At 40.2% G+C, this 13,485-nt stretch overlaps 1 protein-coding gene across 2 annotated transcripts in view; it reads right to left on the reverse strand.

The window, feature by feature from the left end:
- Positions 1–13,485, reverse strand: part of ZNF280D (zinc finger protein 280D) — a 294,058-nt gene that overhangs the window by 219,021 nt on the left and 61,552 nt on the right. For both annotated transcript variants that reach the window (XM_025472692.3, XM_025472690.3), the window contains exon 2: positions 1,044–1,166. The gene's annotated coding sequence lies outside the window, so the exon portion shown is untranslated. The remainder of the gene's footprint in view (positions 1–1,043; positions 1,167–13,485) is intronic.

Consider the following 13,485-nt stretch of genomic DNA (forward strand, 5'->3'; position numbering starts at 1 on the left):
TTGTTTTTCTGACAGATGCAACAAGTTAAGGTTACCTGCTCAATTGACAGTTAATGCTTTTTATAAATACTTCTGGAGGAAATTTTTAAGATTTTGTTTTGCCCTTCATGTAGTTTCTCTGGGTGGTCCCTGAGTCTCTTGAGAGCCCCCAATGGAGGATGGAGGACCTAAGTTTAAAGTTCAAGTGACTACAAGAAACTGAGAGGCTGGAATGGGAAAGAAAAAGTCTTGCAGAGGTGGACAGAGAGATGGAGGAAGTAGGGGCTTGAAGGCAGTCCAATCAACGGAATCAAAGGAATGGAGGATTGAAGGTGGTAAAAGGATGGAGGAATGGAAACAATGCTGAGAGATAAGTCTTAGAGGAACCAGTTTGGGGAAATCATTGAAGTTCCCAATTATCCTAAGTAAAAGTATTCCAACAAGAAAGCAAGTAGAGAGCTAGTGCCATGATGGTGGAACATATAGTTAACACGGGTATAAGAAAGGGGTTTGAGTCTACTGAGAAGCTCTCTTGTTCTTAACCCATGATACCTTGCTAACAAAGAAGCCTGGGACTTTAACCCAGCCTCCATATGCCTGGGACTCTCACCCATTTTCTAGTGTAGAGGCCTCCAAAAGAGTCAGGAATTTGTCAATTCAAGAGTCAGTGAGTAGGGACACCTGGGTGGTTCAGTGGTTGAGTGTCTGCCTTTGGCTCAGGGCCCGGGGATCAAGTTCTGCAACGGACTCCCTGTGGAGAGCCTGCTTCTCCCTCTGCCTATGTCTCTGCCTCTTTCTCTGTGTCTCTCATGAATAAATAAATAAAATCTTAAAAAAAAAAAAAAACAGGGAGTAAATTCCTACTCAGAAAGATCCCAGAAGACATCCATCCAGAAAGATGCTTGCTTATGCAGTCACTTTCCAACCAACTGGAGTCCCACTTTCCATCCTGGGACTCTATCCTAGCTTCAAAGAGTATACTCAGAATCTTAAGAATCAAAATCTGCCCTTACCATGCTTTAACAGTCTGTTATCCAGAGCATTGGGTCAGGAGTTGGACTCACCAGTGGATCTCTAATCAGTCAGGAGTGAAACAAAGTCTTCAGAAGCATACACTTGGGGTCCCGGATGAGAGGTTCCAGGAGTCCAATGATGAATTTAATCCTGTCTGAGTCATGACATCATAACTGTTAAAGAAAAGAATTATTCAGACACTTATTAAAATGGCAAGCAAGGGGCACCTGTGTGGCTCAGTCAGTGATTCTTGATCTTGGCTCAGGTCTTGATCCCAGGGTCATAAGTTCAAGCCCCACATTGAGCTCCCCACTGGGCATGGAGCCTACTCAAAAAATAAAAAAGACGGGCAGCCCAGGTGGCTCAGTGGTTGGGCGTCTGCCTTTGGCCCAGGGCATGATCCTGGAGACCCGGGATTGAGTCCCACATCGGGCTCCCTGTGTGGAGCCTGCTTCTCCCTCTGCCTGTGTCTCTGCCTCTGTGTGTGTGTGTGTGTGTCTCACGAATAAATAAATAAATAAAAATTTAAAAAAAAAGAAAAAAGATAAAGAAATAAAAAGGAATATATTGGCAAGGAAGACTTTATTCAGGACAATTACAATAAGAGCACTGTAGCAGGGGAGAGATTACAGCAAAGGCAGCAGGGGAGTTTTAGCCAATAGGCAGAGTGAATGTGTCAGCAAATGCAGAATTACTAAGAGGAGATTCAAGGGTAAGGGGACTCTTACTAAACCAACTTAAGGGACACCTGGGTGGCTCAGTGGTTGAGCATCTTCCTTTGGCTCAGGTCATGATCCCAGGGTCCTGGGATCAAGTCCCACATTGAGCTCCCCCCAGGGAGCCTGCTTCTGCCTCTGCCTATGTCTCTGCCTCTCTCTGTGTGTCTCTCATGAATAAATAAATAAAATCTTAAAAACAAAAACAACATAATAGCATTTTTGCTAACACTGGGATAGACAGGCCAAAGAAAGGATGGGGGCCAAGGTGGAGACCTAGCTGAGAAGAGGGCTCAGAGGAGCCTGACAGGACTATGGTTAAAGAGAGAGTATATCACATTCACCACTAACACACATACTTTTACAGACAGTAACCCAGATACGGAAAGGTGAAAATGTAAAGGGAGGAAGGAAAGAAGGAAGAAAAAGTTTATAAAATTGCCTTCTGAGGGACACCTAGGTGGCTCAGTAGTTGAGCATCTGCCTTCGGCTCAGGGCGTGATCCTGGGGACCCAGGATCGAGTCCCACATCAGGCTCCCTGCATGGAGCCTGCTTCTCTCTCTGCCTGTGTGTCTGCCTCTCTCTCCATGTTTCTCATGAATAAATAAATAAAATCTTTTTTAAAAAAACTTTAAAATTGCCTTCTGAACTCAGACTATTTTGAGTGCTACCCCATATTTGTTTGTGGATGAGAAATTTGATCTTTTGCAATAGCCAAAAGATAGTTAGAGCCAAGTCTTTAAAAATAAGGAGGGGATCAAATTGAGTAACAGTGTTACAACTATAAAGCAATGAGCTGGCATTTCTTGTGAGGTTTACAAATAGGATGACCAAACTCAACCCATTTTGCCTGGCACTCTCCCAGTTTTAGGAGTGAAATCTCCTTCAGTTATAGGTAACCCAGGAAAGTTGACACAAGGCTACTCAGTTTTAAAACCCAAAGTCCCACATCCTGGGAAACCCTTCAGTCCCAGGAAAACAGATGGTTGATCATCCTATGTGTAAAGAGAGCTCTGAAGATACTTCAAATAAGAAGTTCCTAAAGCATTTGAGTCATGGCACACGACAAACTAAAGGTTTGGCTTTCAATATAAGGAGTGTTTAAAAAAAAAAAGCCTCATTTGTTTAGTCACACATTATGTAGGAAAATAAATATTCACCCTGACTCCTATTTAGCTAGAAGTATGTTTATTTAGCTACCTTAATTCAAATAAAAGCCCAAATACCTCTCCAGAAACATTTGGCTAAAGAAAACTTGTTTACCAAATGAAGATACTTGTGTATAATTGTGCATGTTTTCTTTTTAAATTAATGTATCTCTTTATGTTTTGTTGTAAAATTCTTGCTAGAAAAAAAAAGACATTCAAACTTGCTATTCATTCATCTGTATGGTACAGTAATTGTAGCTGCTACGTATGGTAACCAAAGTGTGTGTACATGTATGTGGTTTTCCATGGGGAAGTTCTTTCCCCTCATTGTCTCCAAACTCTACTTTATCTGTACTTTGACTCATTTTCCCAAGGGGTGTGTTGTTCCTGTAGAAGGCTTTTCTGGGGGGCTGAGGGCGCTAGAAATGGATAAAGAGGATTAGATGACAGCAAAATCTTGCTCTGTTGTTGCTATTCTGCTCGGATTAGTCAACAACACCTTAGGATGACATAGGTTTATCCTTCTAAAATCTATTTTATATGCTTTTTTATATGTTTTCCCACTTATGGGAGGACCTTTCTCCCTAACCATGGGAGCCAGGAAACCTGGGAGGGGACATGGTAGCTGGGACCCTGGGATTTGTCTGAGTCTCCCTGGAGCTGAAGAGGAAGAAATTCAAGAGGAAGCAACTTAGGGAGAGGCTAAATTAAAAACCACTTAATGCCAAAGTATCTAAATATGAGGAAAAACTGGGAAACCCACTGACAATAAGGAGGTCAGAAATAGAGTATACAGGTAGAAACTAAAAGAAATTAAGGTAGCTAAACAGGCCTTGTTCTTCTTCTACTTTGCACTCTAGACTCCATTGTCCAGTGTGGGTGGCTAAAAAGACTTACATGTTCGGGTTCTGAGTCTGGATGGGGGAAGTTCCTGTGTTTGGTTCTCTAACTTGCATCACTACTCATGGTCAAAATACCAGAGCTGGCTGTGGTACTGCTGGGAATCCAAAACCTTTCATAAAATTCTTGGGTCTTCCAACTCAGTTGTCAGGGTAAATTGATGGCATTCTGGGTTGAGGGCAGAGTGTCAGTGAGCTGGGCTAGTGGAGCTGGTGGAAAGAGACTTCATCTCTCCTTTTACTAAGAAAGGAGCAACCAGAAGACAGCTATGACAACTTCACATCATTGCGGTTACTAATTTTTGACTCTTTCCTTCATGGTGAAAGAACTGTACTAGAGTGTAGGTCCTTTTAGACTTCATTTCACTTAAGCCTTGGACCCCTCTAACCTATTCAAAGGCTTTGCACTTTCCATCACTTACTCTCTTTAGGGTTTCCATACTTCCTTTATATGCTCCTGTTGGCATATAGCTAGAATATCTCCCACCTTAAAAAAAAAAAAAAAAAACTGTCCTTCCCTGAATCTATGCCCTCCTCCATCTACCCCCTCCCCCTGCTCAGATCCACCTCCATCACCATTCCTAAAATTAGTGGTCAATGCTGAATGTCTCCACTTGCTCACTTCAGTCTCTTTTCATCGTTCTCCATTCATTTTCTTCTCTACAGCTCTACCAAAGCCCTTATTCTCGGGATCACCAATGAGCTTCATCCCTCTAAATCCACTGAGCCATTCCCAGTCCTTCCCTCACTGGATCTCTCAGCAACATTTGACTCAGTAGACCACCCGGCTTCTGAGTCAACACTGTTTCAGCCTTCCTCCTACATTCCTGCTTGGCTTCTTCCTAGTCTGCTGGCTCCTTCCACTTATTCCTGATTTTTAAATTTGTCTAAACCTCTCCTGTTCTTTAAATACACTCACTCACAGTTTGGAGGAGATTTATCCAGTCCCATGGCTTTCATTTCTATCTCCCTGTCAATAATTCCCAGATCTATATATTCTCCCGTCCTGACGTTTCCCCTGAGCTCCAGACTTAACAAACACATCATGCCACCTACTTGACATTTCCATTAGATGTCTAATTAGAATTTCAAGTTGAACATTTTTTTAAAATAGAACTTGATCTTATCTCCCAAACCTGTTTCTCCCACAGTGTTCTCCACTGCAGCTATTGGCTTTACCATTCATCCATGCTATGGTCTGAATGTGTCCCCATGAAAAATCATATGTCAAATCCTAATCCCCAAAAGTGATGGTTTTGGGGGTAGAGCCTTTAGGAGGTACTTAAGAACACTCATGAATGGGATTAGTGCCTTTATAAAAGAGCTTCAGAGAGATCCCTAACCCCTTCCACCATGTGAGGAAACAGTGAGAAGGCGTTGGCTATGAACCAGTAAGAGGCCCTTACCAGAAGGTGACAATGCTGGCGCCATGACCCAGACTACCAGCCTCCTGAACTCTGAGCAATAAATTCTTGTTGTGTAGAGATACTAATTCTGTAGTATTTTGTTACAGAATCCTGAATGGAGTAAGAAACCTCAGAATGTAAATTTAAAGCCCATTTTTTAAAAATAAAGCCCATTTTTAACCACTTTATTCTTCTTACACCAAGATATAATAAAAATCCAATTATTGGGCCCCTATCTGTACCTGATGGCCAGGACTGGTTGTCCTCAAAATTCCCATCCAGATGATTTTCAGGATTGGTGCTGTGGTCTACATTCATGGTTCTATCCTTTCCAGAACTGGGTATGAAATAGTAAACCTAAAGCGTTTGAAAAGATGACACTCATGCAAACTGAGTCTCTGCACTTATCTTAGCTACTCTAGTCTCTATGACAAGTAATCTTCATTCCCAAAAAGGATGAACATTTGAGTTTTTCCAAAAGCCAATTTTCCAGGAAAGGAGCCCCAAGAGGGTGGAGGCATGAGGGCTGGGTCCTCTGGGATCTAATGTTTCTCATCTGAATAGCTGCAGACATTCATATAGATTGGGCTGAGTCAGGTAGGCTAGTGGAAGGTTGGAGGAATTATGCAAGGCTTATTGGAAAGCTGGATCTGCCTCTGAGAATGAAAAAAAAAAAAGCCTTCTTTCCTTTTGACAGTGTCAGTTATTCTAACTGCCAAGGAAAAGAAGTATGTAACAAATTTTGTAATAAATTCAGGAATTGCTAAATATATGTAATGAACCATGTGGGTTCTTACTCTAGGACATGAACATGTGAATCACAATGCAGATGTCTTGGCTGAACAGAACACAACCCAGAAATTCCTCCATTTTCTTGAACATGTACTTCTCAGGGTTGGCCTGCAGGTGGAGATGTAGCCCACAGAGGGACTACATGTTACAGTATGGCGAGGGACTGATGGGACGTTAGATCCAGATAAATAATTAGCATATTGCCCAAATAGATCTTGCCTCCTTGATTCCAGATGTGATTCATTCAGCACTAGAAGATGAGTAAGGCACTGCACAGGCAAAATGACACCATAATCTGACAGACTGAGCTTCTCCCATTGTTCTCAAAGCTCTTGGACCAGTATGCAGAAGTATCTACAACCTTCTCCATGTCCAGGTAGGTGATAAGAGAAAATCTGCCTTCTGGATAGCCCCCAATGAACTGCCCATGTGAAGTTGCTAGTACCTTTGAAGAAAGGACATGTGTCTATGAGTAAAGTGGCCAATTCTCTCATAATGCTGGTCCCTATGTTCAAAACAGCAGGTTAGCATCCTCCCTCCTCTTCCTGCCACATATTCCACCTCTGCTAAAGCCTGTGAACAGAATTGTTGCCTGCAACTGGCTTGGCAGGAAGGCAAACATATTTGGAGTAGAATTACAAATTCACTCACTCTGCCCTTACATGTGCAAAGAAAATGAAGCTTCTTTATTTCCTTGTAATACATCTGCTCATCCACAGGGAACTATGAAAAAGAATCCTAAATTTATCTCATTCAGTTAAATTTAGTTCAATTCAATAATACCAATAACTCCTGTATGTGAATTCTCTTTCATTTCTTTAAGTAAAATGGTCTTTCAAATTTTCTCTTCATTTGTGTCCTTCAAGATAACATCTGTGTGTATTGGTCTCCGTAAGAGTTTTGATGACCCGTGGTAGCAGAGATAGTATCATCTGGATCTTTACTGGTGAATAGTGGAGTGCCTGGATTTTCTGTTCCCTGGACTGGTGACCACTAAGGTATAGTTTTTCTGGTGTGGCTTTCTAAAATGAAGTACTATCTATCTCTGAAATCTGTGGTTCTAAGGCCTTCTTAAAGTTCCTATTCAGCTACGTTTTTGTTTTGACCAGAGCCCTGTGATGTACTTCTGTGCTCTCAAAACACACGGAACTTACTGGATCCATTGTATACCAGGTCATGTGGGCCCAGGAGGGATGGCTCAAGCTTATCTGTCAACTCACCTCCCACTACACCTCCTCACTATCTTTCCCTGCCTAGATTCTGACCTTTGACCTTGTTTCTTCTTTGTCTTCCTTATTTCTTCCATAATCCTTTAAAACTGGAAGGGGCAGTCTTTAGACAATTCATTCATCCATGTAAGATTTCCCTTCTAGAAATGAGACTCATGGCTTAGCTTTCATTGGTAGGAAGGATATCTTCTCAATACTTGAGAAAAAAAACACTGTGCTTTGAGTTCCCCTATCTAGTTGTAGATATGCCTTATATCTGAATTTTCTTTTTTTCTTTTTTTTGAATTTTATTTTATTTTTAAAGATTTTATTTTATTTATTCATGAGAGACAGAGAGAGAGAGAGGCAGAGACAAAGGCAGAGGGAGAAGCAGGCTCCATGCAAGGAGCCTGATGTGGGACTCGATCCCGGATCTCCAGGATCAGGCCCTGGGCTGAAGGCGGCGCTAAACCACTGAGCCACCAGGGTTGCCCACATCTGAATTTTAAAAATCCTTTCTGGACAAAGCCTAATTTTAAGTCTTGATGTGGAGTCAGTACAAAATATAATCAAAGTTTCAAAGGTCAGAAATTATTTTTTCTATAGCTACACTGTCCAGTTTGGTAGTCAGTGGCCCCACATGGCTATTTAAAATAATTAAAATTGGGGCACCTGGGTGACTCAGTGGTTGAGTGTCTGCCTTTGGTTCAGGTCATGATCCCAGGGTCCTGGAATCAAGTCCAACATCGGGTTCCCCACGGGGAACCTGCTTCTCCCTCTGCCTATGTCTCTGCCTCTGTTTGTCTCTCATGAATAAGTAAATAAAACCCTTAAAAATAAATAAATAAACAAATAAATAAAATTAAAATTTAGAAATTTCAGGTCCTCATGCTAGCCACATAGCAAGTTCTCAGTAGCCACATGTGGCTGGTGCCCACCACCCTGGACAGCAAGAATATAGAACATTAACATTCTTGTTAATGTAATTGAAGGTCTATTGGACGGCTATTCTAGAGGTGTACCTACTTCCCTTTCCTGAAGCACTAAAATACTTTATGGAGAAGGAAGATTCCCATAATGTAAGCTCTGCAGGATATGGTACTACACCTAAAAATACATCTTTTAATAATTACTCCTAATTAATACTTGTTGCCCTGGACTCCTAAGAAGCTGGGTTAGTCAATAAGCGCCAGTCCACTTCTCTGAGAGCCAGTGATGTTCTCTGTTTTTCCTAAGAAGAGGGATACATAGTTTTTGGAGCCTAGTACAAAATTGAAACGTTTAAATTTTATTCAAAAGTTGTTTTAAAATGTCAAGATAGCAGTAGCAGAGTATTAATGCAATTACTGATTTTTTTGAGTGAGAAGCCAGTATAACTGCGTTGGTCTTATACCTACGAAGCTGGCTTTGTTCCAAGATAATCATTCCTCAAAAAGAAATCAAGGCAGCCCTTTGGGCTCACTAGGGAATTTGCTCATGAGTGGCAATGCCAGGAACCACAGCTGGGCCAGTGCTGGCCAAACTCAGATGTTAACTCAGACAGCTGCCCAGGGAATGCCTGTTACTGGAGGGAGCCACCTAGCCAAAAAGAAGCGACAGGATATAAGGGCCCCAACATGTTATATTGGAAAGCCCAATGCTGGAAGGTCTGGGCATGTCAACTGCTTCCAGCTGGGTATGTTTCCAACAAAACCAGGACTGTGTGCAGCCAGGAAGGCTGAGATTTGTCACAGACATCATTTTAGAAACTACTGGAAGACAAGGGAAAGGTCACACACCCAGAAACTTCAGCTTTCCTACCTGGACTATTGGTGTATGATATCCAAGGGCTTGTGCACAGGGCAGCGGGGTGGGTTCCCTGCCTCAATCTGAGAGACAAGGGGATTTGAGGAAAGGCCAGAACAGTCACTTAGAACTTCAAAATGAATCATCAATGCCAAGGAGTAAGATGGGAAAAAAATAATAATAATCTACTTGTAAGTTGGCTAAGCAGAAGCTGAGGAAAACAGACAAAAACTAAAAGATCTGAGGTGGAAGGTGAGACTTGGAACCTATAAACATTCTGTAAGATAAGTAAATTAACTACCACAGCTTTTTAGAGTGTAGCAGATTGATAACTACATGGAAATGCTGGTTAAAATTCAATAATTTTTTTTAACAAACAGCTGAGGCCAAAAGGGGGGGAAAAGGATTCAGAATAAAAAGAAAAAACAAAACCATAGTGGGTTCAGTGTGAGTTGACCCTCTGATGTACTTGATGGTCTAAATAGTTCTTGTTCAGGGTTTTCTTCAGGTGTCCTTGTCTGTCATATTGACCCCCGGCCTTGGGCAAAGAAGACCTGGCCCTTAGCCCAGCCCAGGCCCTTGGCCACCTTCTCTATTCAAGTTCAGAAACTGAATAAAGCAGCTCCTTGAGCTTCCTGAAACATAGATTCTGGGGACCCAAGTACTGTCCTTGAAGGAAGACCCTTGAAGTATGGAAAGATAAGTTGAAAAGTCCAACCACTCAGCTTGGCAAAGTAGTATGGAAGCTTGTGGTTTAATTCTCATACATGACATTTTTTTTCCATACAGGACTTTTTAATTTTAATCCTAATCCTAGGAAAATAGCAAAGTTCTAGTAGAGAGGAAAATACATTTTAAAACTAAATCAACCGAGGGACTCCTGGGTGGCTCAGTCAGTGTAGCATTCAACTCTTGGTTTCTGCTCAGGTCATGATCTCAGGGTCATTAGATGAGCCTTGCCTCAGGCTCTGCTCTCAGTGCAGAATCAGCTTGGGATTCTCTCCCTTTCCCTCTGCCCTCCTTCCTCCCACTACCCCCTTGTGAATGCTCTCTCACTCTCAAATAAATAAATAAAGTCTTAAAAAAAAAAACTAGATCAATCTAATAGAAAGTAGAAGAGGAAAAAAAAATTAAAGAATGGTAAACAGAAAACAACATAATGATAGCACAAAGTCCAAATAGGTCAATAATCAAAGTACATATAAATATTAATATATTGAATTTGCCTACTAAAAGAGATTTTCATAAGGGCTTTTAAAAATTCAACCATGTACTACTTATTAATAAATACACTTAAAACATGATGATGGAAAAAAAAGTGATGATGGAGAGGTCATTATGCTGAATAACATACTAAAATTTAACAAAAATTTAAAAAATAATAATATCAAAATCAATCTTTAAACTTTAAGGCAAAAGGAGGGTTATTATATAAAGATACAAGGATAAATAGAATAGTTCACATTGAAGAAATAGTAATTTGGAACCTCAAATGTGTGTGTGTGTAAATCAATATTATAGTTGTAGAAGACATAAACAACATAAGTAATCCTACACCCAAAGTTCAAAATATACATTATTTCTAGCACATGTGAAACATTCATAAAAATTTACTATAATATGTCAAAAAGCAAATTTCAAATGAATACTAATGACCCAAAATCATATAAAACATGTTCTCTGATAACAATGAGATAAAATTTTAAATCAATATAATACTTAAACTGCCCTACTCATGTTAGAAGCTTCCAAATAATTATTAAGCAAGGGAGAAAAAGTAATGGAAATTACCAAATGTTTAGCACTGTCCAGACACTTAAAATGCTAGTGCCAAAATGTATGATATGCAACTTAAGCAGTATTTAGTAAGAAATTCAGAGCTTTAAATGCATATAATAGAAGAGAAGGAAGCATATACCTCAAAAAGTTAAATACAGAGAATGCAGAAGAAAAGAAATAACAAAAGGAAGAGAAACAGATGAAAGGGGAGAATGAATAAGGAATCGAATGACTCAAAAGCTAGTTCTTTCTGAAGGTTAATAAAATAGGCAAACTTGGCAAAATTGATTGATGGGAAAAGAGAAAAAAAAAGTAGGTGGAAAGGGCCATGACTACAAAGAGAGTCAAAGTTTTTAAAAGCCCTAGAAAATACAGTGAATATCATTACACAAAAAAATTGATGATTTAATGAAATGGACAGCTCTTTAGAGATATACATAAAGTTCAGGGTCCACTTCTGGGTTCTCTATTCTGTTCCACTGATCCATGTGTCTGTTTTTGTGCCAGTACCACACTGTCTTGATGACCATAGCTTTGTAGTACAACCTGAAATCTGGCATTGTGATGCCCCCAGATATGGTTTTCTTTTTTAAAATTCCCCTGGCTATTCGGGGTCTTTTCTGATTCCACACACATCTTAAAATAATTTGTTCTAACTCTCTGAAGAAAGTCCATGGTATTTTGATAGGGATTGCATTAAACGTGTATATTGCCCTGGGTAACATTGACATTTTCACAATATTAATTCTGCCAATCCATGAGCATGGAATATTTTTCCATCTCTTTGTGTCTTCCTCAATTTCTTTCAGAAGTGTTCTATAGTTTTTAGGGTATAGATCCTTTACCTCTTTGGTTAGGTTTATTCCTAGGTATCTTATGCTTTTGGGTGCAATTGTAAATGGGCTTGACTCCTTAATTTCTCTTTCTTCAGTCTCATTGTTAGTGTATAGAAATGCCACTGATTTCTGGGCATTGATTTTGTATCCTGCCACGCTACCAAATTGCTGTATGAGTTCTAGCAATCTTGGGGTGGAGACTTTTGGGTTTTCTATGTAGAGTATCATGTCAACGGCGAAGGGAGAGTTTGACTTCTTCTTTGCCAATTTGAATGCCTTTAATGTCTTTTTGTTGTCTGATTGCTGAGGCTAGGACTTCCAGTACTATGTTGAATAGCAGTGGTGAGAGTGGACATTCCTGTCTCGTTCCTGATCTTAGGAGAAAGGCTCCCAGTGCTTCCCCATTGAGAATGATATTTGCTGTGGGCTTTTCGTAGATGGCTTTTAAGATGTCGAGGAATGTTCCCTCTATCCCTACACTCTGAAGAGTTTTGATCAGGAATGGATGCTGTATTTTGTCAAATGCTTTCTCTGCATCTATTGAGAGGATCATATGGTTCTTGGTTTTTCTCTTGCTGATATGATGAATCACATTGATTGTTTTACGAGTGTTGAACCAGCCTTGTGTCCCGGGGATAAATCCTACTTCGTCATGGTGAATAATTTTCTTAATATACTATTGGATCCTATTGGCTAGTATCTTGTTGAGAATTTTTGCATCCATGTTCATCAGGGATATTGGTCTGTAATTCTCCTTTTTGGTGGGGTCTTTGTCTGGTTTTGGAATTAAGGTGATGCTGGCCTCATAGAACGAATTTGGAAGTACTCCATTCTATCTTTCCAAACAGCTTTAGTAGAATAGGTATGATTTCTTCTTTAAACGTTTGATAGAATTCCCCTGGGAAGCCATCTAGCCCTGGACTCTTGTGTCTTGGGAGGTTTTTGATGACTGCTTCAATTTCCTCCCTGGTTATTGGCCTGTTCAGGTTTTCTATTTCTTCCTGTTCCAGTTTTGGTAGTTTGTGGCTTTCCAGGAATGCGTCCATTTCTTCTAGATTGCCTAATTTATTGGTGTATAGCTGTTCATTATGTTTTTAAAATCGTTTGTATTTCCTTGGTGTTGGTAGTGATCTCTCCTTTCTCATTCACGATTTTATTAATTTGAGTCTTCTCTCTCTTCTTTTTAATTAGGTTGGCTAATGGTTTATCTATCTTATTAATTCTTTCAAAGAACCAACTCCTGGTTCTGTTGATCTGTTCCACAGTTCTTCTGGTTTCGATTTCGTTGAGTTCTGCTCGAATTTTAATTAACTCTTTTCTTCTGCTGGGTGTAGGATCTGCTGTTTTTTCTCTAGCTCCTTTATGTGTAAGGTTAGCTTTTGTATTTGAGTTCTTTCCAGTTTTTGAATGGATGCTTGTATTGCGATGTATTTCCCCCTTAGAAAATGAAAATATTAATTCAAAAAAGTATATATGAGCCCCTATGTTCCTGAAAGCATCATTTACAATAGCCAAGATATGGAAGCAAGCCAAGTATCAATCGATAGATGAATGGATAAAGAAGATGAGGTATATACATATGATGGAATGTTACTCAGCTGTAAAGAATGAAATCATGCCATTTGCAACAACATGGAAGGACTCAGAGGGTATTATGCTGGTGAAGTCAGTCAGACAGAGAAAGACAAATACCATATGATTTCACTTGTATGTAGAATATAAAAAAATGAAACAAAGGAATAAACAAACAGGGACTCCTAGGTGGCTCAGCCACTGAGCCATCATGCCCTGCCTTTGGACTCAGGTCATGATCTCCTGGGGTCCTGGGATTGAGTCCCACATCAGGCTCCCTGCAGGGGACCTGCTTCTCCCTCTGCCTATGTCTCTGCCTCTTCCTCTGTATCTCTCATGAATAAATAAAT

Source organism: Canis lupus, chromosome 30 (assembly GCF_003254725.2).
Source record: "Canis lupus dingo isolate Sandy chromosome 30, ASM325472v2, whole genome shotgun sequence".
Lineage (NCBI taxonomy): Eukaryota > Metazoa > Chordata > Mammalia > Carnivora > Canidae > Canis > Canis lupus.